The 13,424-nt window shown below is 41.9% G+C and overlaps 1 protein-coding gene across 1 annotated transcript in view; it reads right to left on the bottom strand.

The window, feature by feature from the left end:
• Window positions 1-13,424, bottom strand: part of IGF2BP3 (insulin like growth factor 2 mRNA binding protein 3) — a 174,230-nt gene that overhangs the window by 87,040 nt on the left and 73,766 nt on the right. The gene's annotated exons all lie outside the window — the stretch shown is intronic.

Genomic DNA, 13,424 nt, shown 5'->3' on the forward strand with positions numbered 1-13,424 from the left:
AGAACAAAATCGACTGTCGGGAAAAAAGGGGGGGAAAAAAGCAGCAGCAAATGGATTCTTGGCAAAGAAAACGTATGCAAAAAGCCCTGAAGCTAAGAGAGGGGTGGGGTTAGGACGTAAAGTACTTCATAGCACTGGAGCACAAAACATGAGAATTTCAGCCAAAGGATAAATGCCTCCAATAAAAGTTATTTCGCAGTGCAGCAGGGCGAGGCACTAGTCTTATTTGCTGGTTCTCACCTTGACCCTAAAAGGACTTTTTTTTTTGTTAATCCCATTTTCACAGATGGGAAAGCAACTCTGTATGGTAGTCACCTTTATCCAAAGTCTCACACCCAGTAAGTAGCTGGCCTCAAAGTCCCCATTCAGTCTTTCCATTCAACCATTCTGGGACTTGCCTGAGGTTCAGACCCAGACACCCCATACTTCTGCCTTGTATTTTAATGAAAAGTATGTTCTAGGTTTACATGGAGAATAACCAAGACCCCAGAGACATTTAGTGAAAAACAGAGCTAGGATGAATCTGTTTTTTGTGAGCCCAGAAAAGCGGACTTGGGCAAGAGATCAACATTGTCTTGTGTAGCAGATTCCCCTCCAGTACATAGTGGGCACTTTGATAGACTGAAAAACACTTCTAAGAAGAGGCAGAATCAAGGACAGGGAAGGAGCTCAGCTCCACAGCTCAGGGAGGGGTGACAGAATGGCCTCAGGCCCAGGAGAGCACTGTGTTGTCAACTGCCAGGGTCTAGCCTGAGATGAGGAGCCATGAACTAGGAGCTATGAACTAGCACAGTCTTGGCTCTGACACTGAACTGTAGCTGTCTCCTCTCAGGTCTCAAAGGCACCCGCTACTAACTGGCCTTACACCAACACATGCCTCCTGCTATCTTGTTACCTCATCATAGGAATGCTGCATCCTCTATGTCAGGCGTCCCCAAACTTTTTACACAGGGGGCCAGTTCACTGTCCCTCAGACCATTGGAGGGCCGCCACATACTGTGCTCCTCTCACTGACCACGAACGAAAGAGGTGCCCCTTCCTGAAGTGTGCGGCGGGGGGCCGGATAAATGGCCTCAGGGGGCCGCATGTGGCCCGCGGGCCGTAGTTTGGGGACGCCTGCTCTATGTGAAATGACAAAATGCCATTTCACAGAGAATCCCTCTAGGTACTGAAGAACTTTATCTTAATGTATTTTCCCAGTGAGCAGAGTCCCCACTCTCAAGGTTGTGGTCCTACTACCATTTATTTGACACCTGAGTGCTGACTACACTGATGGTAAATTGAATAATGGTCCCAAATATATCTACCTCCTAATGCTTAAAACCTACGAATGTTACCTTATATGGCAAAAGGGACTTCAAAGGTGTACATTAAGTATCTTGAGGTGGAGAGATGGTATGGGATTACCTGGGTGTGCCTGACGCAATCACGGAGACTTATAAAAGAGGTGAAAGAAGAGGGAAAGTCAGAGAGAAGGCAACATGAGGACAGAAGCGAGGCTGAAGTGGCACACTTTGAAAGAGGAAACCACGAAAGCGAAGGACTACAGCCAGCCAGACACCAGAACCTGGGACAGGCAAGCAGATGAATTCTCCCCTAAGACTTCCATAAGGAGCCAGTCCTCATGACAACCTTGACTTTAACCCAGAGACTGACTTCAGACTCCTGGCCTCAAGAACAAAAAAATTCTGTGGCTTTAAACCACCAAGTTTGTAGTTAATTTGTTACAGCAGCACAGGAAACTAACATACCTATTCTTATTTTATGTTAGCATATGAATTTTCTGTACCACCAGCCATCCTTGAATTGCTCTAAAATAATCTACCTCTCCCCCACCCAAAGAAAGTGAAGCAGTATTGATGAGTAAAACAAAAGCAGAATGTTGACTATCATTAAAGTCAGGGAAATGGAGGTTCAGGATACTATTTTCTCCATGTGTGTATGTTTGAAAACTCCCAAAATACAGGGCTTTAAAAGTCACTTTAAAATTCCTACACCATCTCCCACTGAGCCATATGAGCCAGTTTTTTCTTCTCCAAACATTAGAACAAGTTATATCTTTAGTTCAACACCACAGCAGGTCCTTGGTTAATGGATAAGGGACACGTGGTACAAGAAGTTTGCATCTTTAAACATGTTCTCAGTACATCTAAGAGGTACACAGGAGCTGAGCAACTAAAGAAACGTGTTTCCCATATCCTACTTCTCCAGTATAGTAAATTAGGCAGTAAAACAATGTGCAAAAGTTCTCCAAAGTATTATATTGCTTTTTGCTAATCACATACAGGCAAATCCATCTAAAATGATCTGATTTCTAATGCAACTCAACTCTGTGAAGTCTGAAACAAAATATTAGGTTCGTTCACAGGTAACTGCGGTTTTTGCCATTAAAAGTACTATCTCTGAGCTCTGTAATAACCAGGTGGTTTTGGACTTGGGAGAGCCACAGCTGACCTTGTCCTGCTCCTCCAGGGTAACATTTTGAGGACACTAGTGTCCGAGGCTCTTCACAGCCTAAGTACTGTCTCTGCCGTACCAACATTACAACCAAAAGGAGCCATTCTGACTGAGGCTGATCCAGCCGCAGAAAGCAAGGCACATCCTTCAATCTGGCTTTACTTGTTAAACCCATTGAAAATTAAGAAATAGCTAGATGCCCAAGAATTTCCATTTCTCAAGAGGACAACTTCAAAAGCCACCTCATGACTATACATGGATCCAACCATAAATATCTACACAAGCACACATTAAAGCCAACCATACACATTGTACTGTAATGACTATGTGTGAGATGAGTCAGCTGGAAGAGCAGAGGTATTTAAGATGCTGTTAAAACTCTTTTTTTTTTTTTTTTGAGGCGAAGTCTCACTCTGACACAAAGGCTGGAGTGCAGCGGTACAATGTTGGCTCACTGCAGTCTCCGCCTCTTGGGTTCAAGTAATTCACATGCCTCAGCCTCCAGAGTAGGTGGGATTACAGGCATGTGCCAACACAGATTTCGTGAACTCCAAGTTTCTCTTCAAAGAATCAGCATGTCAGTATGTTCAGCTCTCTTATTCTTTAATTCTCCATTTTAAACTTTTAACTTCCCTACAGTTTCAGTAAACAATCTTTTCCACCAGGTCTATTCAGTTCATACCTGTTCCCCAGGTCCCCTGCTCAGATCTGACTCATCCCAGTCACCTGCTCTGGTCACCTGCTCTGACCTGTCCTGTAACAGTCCATCCCGCCAAACTACATACCCTGCAATCCGGCTCATATCCCTGCTCTCTTTTAAATAGCCAGTTGGAATTAGCTTAGACTGTGCGGTCTAACCATAGCCAATAGAGCAATGACACAGCACTAGAGTCTACCTGCGTCAGGAATAAGAAATCCTTCCCCTCCCTTGTCCAGGTGTGTGCTCACCATTGCTCCATGTGTGAGACGTATCCTTCTATACAAGTAAATTGCTGCCGGGCACAGTGGCTCACGCCTATAATCCCAACACTTTGGGAGGCTGAGGTGGGTGGATGACCTGAGGTCAGGAGTTCGAGACCAGCCTGATCAACATGAAGAAACCTCATCTCTACTAAAAACACACAATTAGCCAGGTGTAGTGGTGCATGTCTGTAATCCCAGCTACTTGGGAGGCTGACACAAACCTCGGAAGCGGAGGTTGCAAGCACTCCAGCCGGAACAACAAGAGCAAAACTCTGTCCAAAAAAAAAAAAAAAGTAGTAGTAAATTGCCTTGCTGAGGCAACTTACATTTGAGTGCTACTTCTTTTGCAGCACCAAAAATTTACATTTAACAACACCCGGCTAATTTTTGTCTTTTCAATAGACGGGTATTTCACCATGTTGCCCAGGCTAGTCTGAAACTCCTGACCTTAAGTGACCTGCCCACCTCAGCCTCCCAAAGTGCTGGGATTACAGGTGTGAGCCACCACACCCAGCCCAAAACCCTGATTTTTAAACCATGACTGAATAAATGGTTTCCATTTAAAAACTAATTTTTCTGCTGATACAGAATAACCAAAAGTAAAGACACCAATCATACTTAAGATTCGGCACTGCAGCCTAACAGCAGGACCCCTTCCCAGCAGTACCTGCCTTTACACAAAACCACCAGAGAAACAGTTGCAGGCTCCCTGTGAGGGAGTTCACCATCAGCATCACTAGTATGAACTGCCAGGACTCTGATAATCCAGGACCCTTCCTGCCTTGTTACAGGAATTGTCTTTCATCATTTGAAGTCACAGTATGAAAACTACAGCAGGGGCTGGGCGTGGTGGCTTATGCCTATAATCCCAGCACTTTAGGATGCCAACGTGGGTAGATCACAAGGTCAAAAGATCGAGACCATCCTGGACAACATGGTGAGACCCTGTCTCTACTAAAAATACAATAATCAGCTGGACATGGTGGCACATGCCTGTAGTCCCAGCTACTCTGGAGGCTGACGCAGGAAAATCACTTGAACCTGGAAGGTGGAAGCTGCAGTGAGCCGAGACCACACTACTGCACTCCAGCCTAGGTGACAGAGTGAGACTTTGTCTCAAGAAAAAAGAAAAAAGAAGAAGAAAAAAACCACAAAACTACAGTAGGAAGTCTTCCAAAATTAAGGTTTGAAAAGTCACTGCTAGATCAGGTATGGTGGCTCACACCTGCAATCCCAGCACTTTGGGAGGCCTAGGTGGGTTGCTCACCCAAGGTCAGGAGTACAAGAGCTGCCTGGCCATCATGGTGAAACCCTGTCTCTATTAAATACAAAAATTACCTGGGCATGGTGGCAGGCACCTGTAATCCCAGCTACTCAAGACGCTGAGGCAGGAGAATTGCTTGATTCCAGGAGGTGAAGGTTGCAGTAAGCTGAGATTGCACCACTGCACTCCAGCCTGGTTGACAAAAAAAGACTCAACTTCAAAAAAAGAAAAGTCACTGTAGTGGCATGAAGCAAAATGCAGCATAGGCTGGGCACGGTGGCTTAAGCCTGTAAAGCCTGTAATCCAAGCAATTTGGTTGGCCAAGATGGGTGGATCACCTGAAGTCCTGAGGTCAGGAATTCAAGACCAGCCTGGCCAATATGGCAAAATCCCATCTCTAGAAAAAATACAAAAATTAGCCAGGCATGGTAGCATACGCCTTAAGTCCCAGCTACGCAAGAGGCTGAGGCAGGAGAATCGCTTGAACCCAGGAGACTACAGTGTGTTGAGACTGCACCACCGCACTCCAGCCTGGGCAACAGAACAAGACTCTGTCTCAGAAACAAAGAAAAGTGTAGTCTAAGTCCAAAACCACCTGCTTTATCCATAGCTCAGAGATATTTTTAGGCTTTTAGAGTTGAGTTGCCCTAGAAATCAAATCATCTTAGATGAGTTTACCTGTATGTGATTAGCAAAAGTAATATATACTTTGGAGAACTTTTGTACATTGTTTTACTTCGTGACTTCCTATCCATAAGTATATAAAGCTAAGAAGAATAAAAAACAACTTGAGGGAGGCTGTGGTGGGCAGATCACCTGAGGTCAGGAGTTTGAGACCAGCCTGACCATCACGGCGAAACCCTGTCTCTACTAAAAATACAAAAAATTAGCTGGGTGTGGTGACAAGTGCCTGTAATCCCAGCTACTCAGGAGGCTGAGGCAGGAGAATTGCTTAAACCCAGGAGGGAGGTTGCAGTGAGTGGAGATCACATCACTGCACTACAGCCTGGTCGACAAGACTAAAATTCCATCTCAAAAAAGAAAAAAGAAAAGAAAAGAAAAAAAAAAACAAAAAACTTGAGTTATGTCTGTTAAACTAAATTGCAAATTTCTATCACGGATAAAGAGAGAGAGCTGATTGTAAAGGCAGTTAAGTTCATTTCTATCATGAAAAGATAATTTTTACAGAAAGAAGTATTTATGCAAAACAAAGGTGGTGATGGGGGAGTAAAACATTTGAGCATTTGGCCAGGAAAAGGCGAACTTAAACCTCCCATTGCAAAGTATTTTGGAAACACACCATCATTTTGGGTGCCTGTGAGGAGAGAAAGCAGAGTGAATTGAATGAACCTAGAAACCATATGATGACAAGACAAACTTACAAGTGGAGATTAAGCAGTTAAAAATTTTATAGCAGATTCACAAGAATTTTATGTCTGGTGAATCTAATAATAAAAATCAGCTTTTGGCTGCCTTTAAAATTCCACTGTAATTAATTTTCATTGTGTTTTACAAAAAAGTCAGTGATCAATTAGAAATTTAAAAATAACTGGTCCTGCTGGACACGGTGGCTCACACCTATAATCCTAGCACTTTGGGAGGCCGAGGTGGGAGGCGGAGGCCTCAGGTTCACCTGAGGTCAGGAGTTCAAGACCAGCCTGGCCATCACAGTGAAACCCCATCTTTAAACAAATAAATAAAATAACTGGTCCTTCAACACAGCTGAGGAAGGAATGATTTAGAACAGTAATTCTCAAAGAAGAAACCTTCACGCCTCAAGGAAGTGGTTTCAGAAATCTGTAGATCTTTTGGGGTTAGGAAAGAGGTTCTTCACTAATGTTTGATGTGTGACCAGTTATGTCGCACATACTGAAATGTGCAGTACAGCTTCACACAATAAACCAAAATAGTCTCATGTCCTGCACGGCCTTTAAAGGTGCTCGATATTCAGATGTAGGGGAAACCCATTTATCTGGCCCTATAACCTGATAAAGTATTTACTGCTCAGCTTTCATATATACTTTATCTTCCAAAACTGTATCATGTAAATCAAGATACTATTATATTTTGCCCTGCTTTTCACCACAGAAAACCACCAAACTGAGAGCACATAAGTTTGCATTGCCTGTATATTATTCCTGTCTCAACACCAGTATTGATCCACTGAGGATTATTCTACACATGGCACAAGCACTTGGCTATTTCATTACGTCTAAACTCTGATCATGCCCAAGTATCTATGTAGTGAATTCTTTTTGTATCAATGATTTCTCTTTTATGTCTCCTTTCCAGTATTACTAGGGCATCACATTGATTTTTAAATTACATCTATAAGTGGGTTATATTTTCTGTGAATTTCACTTAAGGATTTTAATTGGGACATTACGTAGGAGGAAATTATAGATCTCAATAAAAACACTGACGAAAGTGGTGGTAACAGTCATAAATGCATAAGCGAACTTGCAGGAGATATTAGAAGTCATCCTTATTTCCATGTTTGAGATGACAGAACTATATACAGCTTATAAACAGTAGCAGCTAAGAAAGGAGGCTCTGCCTAGGTTAAATTCCATTCGGCCAATGTTAGCTGCGACCTTGGCAAGTTTTTCCATTTCTCAATTACTTTTTGTTGTTTCTTAAAATAAGATTAGTGCTAGCCCCTTCCTATATCCAGGGTTGGCTCTAAGAATAAAACAAGAACAAGACTCCATCTAGAGAGGTATTTAGGCAGGCATGTGGCTCCCAACTGTAATCCCAACACTTTGGGAGGTCAAGGCAGGAGGATCACTTGAGCCCATAGGTGTGAGACTAGCCTGGGCAATGTAGCAAGATCCCCGTCTGTACAAAAAAAAAACTTTTTTAAATTAATGGGGCATGGTGGTGTGTGCCTGTAGTCTTAGCTACTAGGGAGGCTGAGGCAGGAGGATTGTTTGAGCCCAGGAGGAGTTTGAGGCTGTAATGAGTCATGAAAGTGCCACCTCTCTCCAGCCTGGGTGACAAACTGATACCCTGTCGCAAAAAAATCGAATGGGGGGAAAAAAAGAGAGTCACTTATTTCCCTGACCATAATCAGCACAACCCACCTGTATGATATTAAGTTAATCTAAAACCCAATGGCAGAGTATTAAAGAGAAGGAAATGAGCTAAGAATATGATAGTAGGCGTAATGAGTGAAAGACAAATCAAATACAAGCCTTCTTTTAAACCAGAATCTGAAATATCACAGTCATTACCATCAGCCACCCAGAGTAAGCAAATTAAGTAATTTCAGTCTTTGTATATATACGTGGACACACGTGATAGTCTACGGATAGTGAACACAAAAACAAAACACTAGGCCAAGAAAAAAACTCAAGGAAGATGTGCACAGAAATCTCTATGTGGACTGACGGTCAAGGTCTGAAAAGCATCATACACCCTCAATTCAACCAACACTTAACTTACTGAGCACCTCCTTTGTCTCCCAGATCGGAATAAAAAACTAAAGAAAGGTCTCTGTGAATATATACAATACTAGACATCTAGGGAAGACCACAGTAAAGTACAGCCTTTGTCATCCCCACATGGAAAGTAATATTGAATAGTAATTACTGAATAGTAGTACTGTGTTTTGAATAAGACAAAGTAGGCCATTCAGGAAAGCAAAAAATACAAAAGGGGAAAATGCCCCTAGTACTGACGCAACCCTTGCTTTTCTGGTTGTGGATAATAAAATTAGAAACAGCATTAATAGTGCCCTGTAATTTCCAACTGATTTATTGTTCTAAATCCCTACGAGGAGATTTTGCCCCTGCCCAGTCTTAACCTTGTATATTTTGTTCATTAAAACTGGAGGTAGAAAGATGGGAAAAGAGCAACAAGTAAAGGTTTTTATAGACTTAAGTTTAAAATGACAGGCACTGCATAAACATCTCTAGTGCTGAATCACATGGAAAAACTGAATACGCTTTTCTTTTAAAGTAGTATAGTCCTATGTGGTCTTAATCCATCCAAAGGTTATCTACAAGTAAAAAATAAATTTTAAAGCAAATTACTTATGAGTAGTTATTCTGTTCTTGAGAAATAAAATATCCAAACTCACCTCTTTTGAAATTTAGAAGGCACCAGAAAACAATATTAAAAGAAACAACTTAAACTTTAGTTCCAGGTTGTAGATCCAGACAAATTTCAATAGGCACATTCTACCTTGCTTCTCCCACGGAAAGCAGTTACAAAATCTGTACAATGTATTAAACAGCTATTTGAAGACTGAAAGTAAAGACAGCGGACAGACTGGGAACTCTGCAGTACTACAGAAGCTCAAGTTATTTATTTGCTTCTTTTTACCCCTTTGCCATACCCTGGCCTAGACTCAGCAGCAAAAACTCTGAAGTTAGTTAGCGGACGCAGACAAATCTTAGGAGAAGCCTTGTAGTTCTGGCTGGAGAAGCAAGAAAGGGGAATCTAAAACAAGAGTCCCCAAACCCCCACGCCCAAGACCAGTACTGGTCAGTGGCCTATTAGGAACCAGATCACACAGCAGGAGGTGAAAGGAGGTTGAGCAGGCATTACTGCCTGAGCCCCGCCTCCCATCAGATCAGCAGCAGGGTCATTAGATTTTCACAGGAGTGCGTACCCTATAGTGAACTGCACATGTGGAGGATCTAGGATGCCTATTCCTTACGAGATTCTAACCCATGCCTGATGAGCTGAGGTACAACAGTTTCTATCCCAAAACCACCCCTCTCCACTGACCATGGAAAAACTGTCTTCTACAAAACCAGTCCCTGGTGCCAAAAAGCTTGGGGATCACTGACCTATAAAACACTGACAGAAGGAAGAAGCTATAGTTCCAAGGGGATGGATTGAACCTGTTTGCTTTTTTCTCTTCTGTTCACCTCTCGTTAGCCCTGGACATGTATACAGTTACAGGAAGTGCACAACCATGCAAGGTATCTAAGGCCCTAGCTTTTCTGATTGGAGAATCAAAAAGGGAAGCCTTAGGGCAGGCGTCCCCAAACTTTTTACACAGGGGGCCAGTTCACTGTCCCTCAGACCGTTGGAGGGCTGCCACATACTGTGCTCCTCTCACTGACCACCAATGAAAGAGGTGCCCCTTCCTGAAGTGCGGCGGGGGCCGGATAAATGGCTTCAGGGGGTCGCATGTGGCCCGGGGGCCATAGTTTGGGGATGCTTGCCATAGGGAAACAAAGTACTAATCAAATCACGGAGACAGAAGAGGTCATTTAGCTTCAACATCATGAAGTTATTAGAAATCAAACAAATGGATAAACCTCTGTAAGACTTATGAAGACTTTTAAGAGAATGAGCAAGAACACAAAAATTACTAGTATCAGACTTTAAAAAGTGGGATGTCACTAGAGACCCCACAGACATTAAAGGACGATAAGGGAATACTACAAAACCTTATGCAACTTGTCCACAATGATGTAAAGTTATTTTTAAAAAGGAAAAAAAGAAATAAAAACAACTTGAAATGAACCACTTCTTTGAATACTACAAACTAGTAGTTTGAAATGAAATGAACAGCATGAAATGAACCACTTCTTTGAATACTACAAACTACCCAAGATGAAATAGACAACCTGAAGAATACCGTAACTACTGAAGATACTGAATGTGAGCATTAAAAAAACAAACACAGCCGGGCGTGGTGGCTCAAGCCTGTAATCCCAGCACTTTGGGAGGCCGAGGCGGGTGGATCATGAGGTCAAGAGATTGAGACCATCCCGGTCAACATGGTGAAACCCCGTCACTACTAAAAATACAAAAAATTAGCTGGGCATGGTGGCACGTGCCTGTAATCCCAGCTACTCAGGAGGCTGAGGCAGGAGAATTGCCTGAACCCAGGAGGCGGAGGTTGCGGTGAGCCGAGATGGCGCCATTGCACTCCAGCCTGGGTAACAAGAGCGAAACTCCGTCTCAAAAAAAAAAAAAAAAAAAAACACAAAAACTTTTGAGAGAAATTGTTCAAGTGGTTTCACAAGTGAATTCTATCAAACACTTAAAGAAATAACACCAATTCAGCACAATCACTTCTAGAAAACATAAGCATGTTTTCCAAACGCATTTTAAGGCTATGTCACCCTTGTAACAAAATCTATGGCAATACAAAAAAATAAATAAAACTACAGACCAATATCCCTCATCAGCGGAGACATCATAAATCCTCAACAAAAATGTTAGCATATTAAGCCAAGCAGTATCTTAAAAGAGTAAAATACCACAATAAAGAGTTTATTGTAAGAATGCAGGGTTGGTTCAGTATTTGCAGGGAAAAAGTCAATTTAATTCATCATTCACAGCCTAAAAACAAGATGATAATATCAATTTATGCAGAAAAAGCATGTGAAACAATCCAACATTCAATCATATAGACTGTCAACAAACTAGAAACAGAAGGTAATGTCTTCAACCCGATAAGAGTATGTACAAAAAACCCACAGCTAACATTTTATGTCATGATGAAAGACAATGTTTTCTCACAAAAATTGAGGAAGGGTAAGGATGTCGACTCTCATTGGAGGTCATAGGCAGTACATTACAGCAATAAAAGAAAAGGCATACAGACTGTAAAGGAAGAAATAAAACAATGCACATTTGCAATACCTAACTGTCTAAGTAGAAAATTCCAAGCCATCTATTTAAAAAGGGGGAAAAAAAAAACCTTTCAGAATTAGTAAGTTCAGCAATGTAAAAGAACATAAGGTCAACAAACAAAAATTAAATATATTTCTACATACTAAAAACACGGAAGTCAAAATTTTAAAAATAATATTTACCAGCTGGGCGCCATGGCTCACGCCTATAATCCCAGCACTTTGGGAGGCTGAGGTGGGCAGATCACTCGAGGTCAGGAGTTCAAGACCAGCCTGACCAACATGGAGAAACTCCATCTCTACTAAAAATAAAACATTAGCCAGGAGTGGTGGCACATGCCTGTAATCCCAGCTACTCAGAAGGCTGAGGCAGGAGAGTTGATTGAATCCCGAAGGCGGAGGTTGCAGTGAGCCGACATCACGCCATTGCACTCCAGCCTGGGCAACAAGAGCAAAACTGTCTCAAAAAAAAAAAAAAAAAAAAAAAAAAATTACTATTTAGTAAAAACAAAACAGAAAATAACAAGTGTTGGAGTGGACATGGAGAAATGAGAACATACTCGGGCACTGTTGGTAGAAATGTAAAACAGTACAGCTGCTATGGAAAACAGTAAGGCAATTCCTCAAATAACTAAAAACATAATTGCTGTAATATCTTTTTCACTGGTTTATTCAAGGAGGAGAAAAGAATTGCTGTAACACCCAGCAATGCCACTTCTAGGTACAAACCCAAAAGAATTTAAAGCAGAATCTCAAAGAGGTATTTGTTTACCTACATTCACAGTAGCATTGATCACAATTGCCAAAAGATTAGAAGCAACTCCTAAGTCCATGGACAGAAGGATAAACAAAATGTAGGACACGCATATGAAGGAATACTACTTAGCTCTCAAAAGAAAATTCTGACACGTGCTGCAACAGCAGTCCCCCAACTTCTTCCCACCAGGGACAGCTTTCATCGAAGATAGTTTTTCAATGGACACAGAGTGGGTTTGGGGAGATGGTTTCAGAATCAAACTGTTCCATCTCAGATCATCAGGCATTAGATTCTCTTAAGGAGGGAGCAACCTAGATCCCTCAATATGCACAGTTCACAATAGGGTACACACTCCTGTGAGACTCTAATGCCACCACTGATCTGTCAGGAGGCAAAGCTCAGGTAGTAATGCTCATCCACTTACCACGTACCTCCTGCTATACAGCCCAGTTCCTAACAGGCCACAGATAGGTACCAGTCTGAGGCCTGGGGGTTAGGGAACCCTGTGCTACAACACGGTTGAACAGTATGCTAAGTGAAATAAGCCAGTCATACAAAGACAACTTGGTAAAGTTGATAATTATTCCAAAAGGGTTTTTTTTTTTTTTTTTGGTTAACTTATTGCAATTCTAATCAAATCCCAGCAGAATTTTTGTGTACGGACTTGCTGGTTCTAAAATACATACGGAAAAGCAAAGTAACTACAATAGCTACAATTCTGAAAAAGAATAAAGTTGAAAGAATACTATCCAATTTTAAGACTTACAATATAAAGCCACAGTAACCAATAAAGTGTAGTAGCAAAGGGACAGACATATAAATCAAAGGGAGAAGAAAGTCCACAAACAGACCCACACAAATATGGTCAACTGATTTGTAAAAGTGTGAAGGCAATTCAATGGAAAAGAAACAGTATTTTTGTTTACTTTTTTTTTGGAGACAAAATCTCACTCTTGTTGCCCTGGCTTGAGTGCAATGGCATGATCCGGACTCACTGCAAACTCTGCCTCCCAGGTTCAAGCCATTCTCCTGCCTCAGCCTCCCGAGTAGCTGAGATTACAGACGCCTGTCACAATACCCAGCTAATTTTTGTATTTTCAGTAGAGATGGGGTTTCACCATGTTGGCCAGGCTGGTCTCAAACTCCTGATCTCAGGTGATCTGCCCGCCTTGGCCTCCCAAAGGGCTGAGATTACAGACGTGAGCCATCATGCCTGGCAGGAACAGTATTTTCAACTTATGTTGTTAAAATAAGAGATTTACAAGCAAAAAACAAAACCTCGGCCTGTGAAAAATACATTACATAAAAATTAACTCAAAACGCAGCACGGGTTTAAGACAACAGGAACCTTCGTAACTGATTTAGGTAAAAAGTTTTTAGACAG

Source organism: Saimiri boliviensis, chromosome 10 (genome assembly GCF_048565385.1).
Source record: "Saimiri boliviensis isolate mSaiBol1 chromosome 10, mSaiBol1.pri, whole genome shotgun sequence".
Lineage (NCBI taxonomy): Eukaryota > Metazoa > Chordata > Mammalia > Primates > Cebidae > Saimiri > Saimiri boliviensis.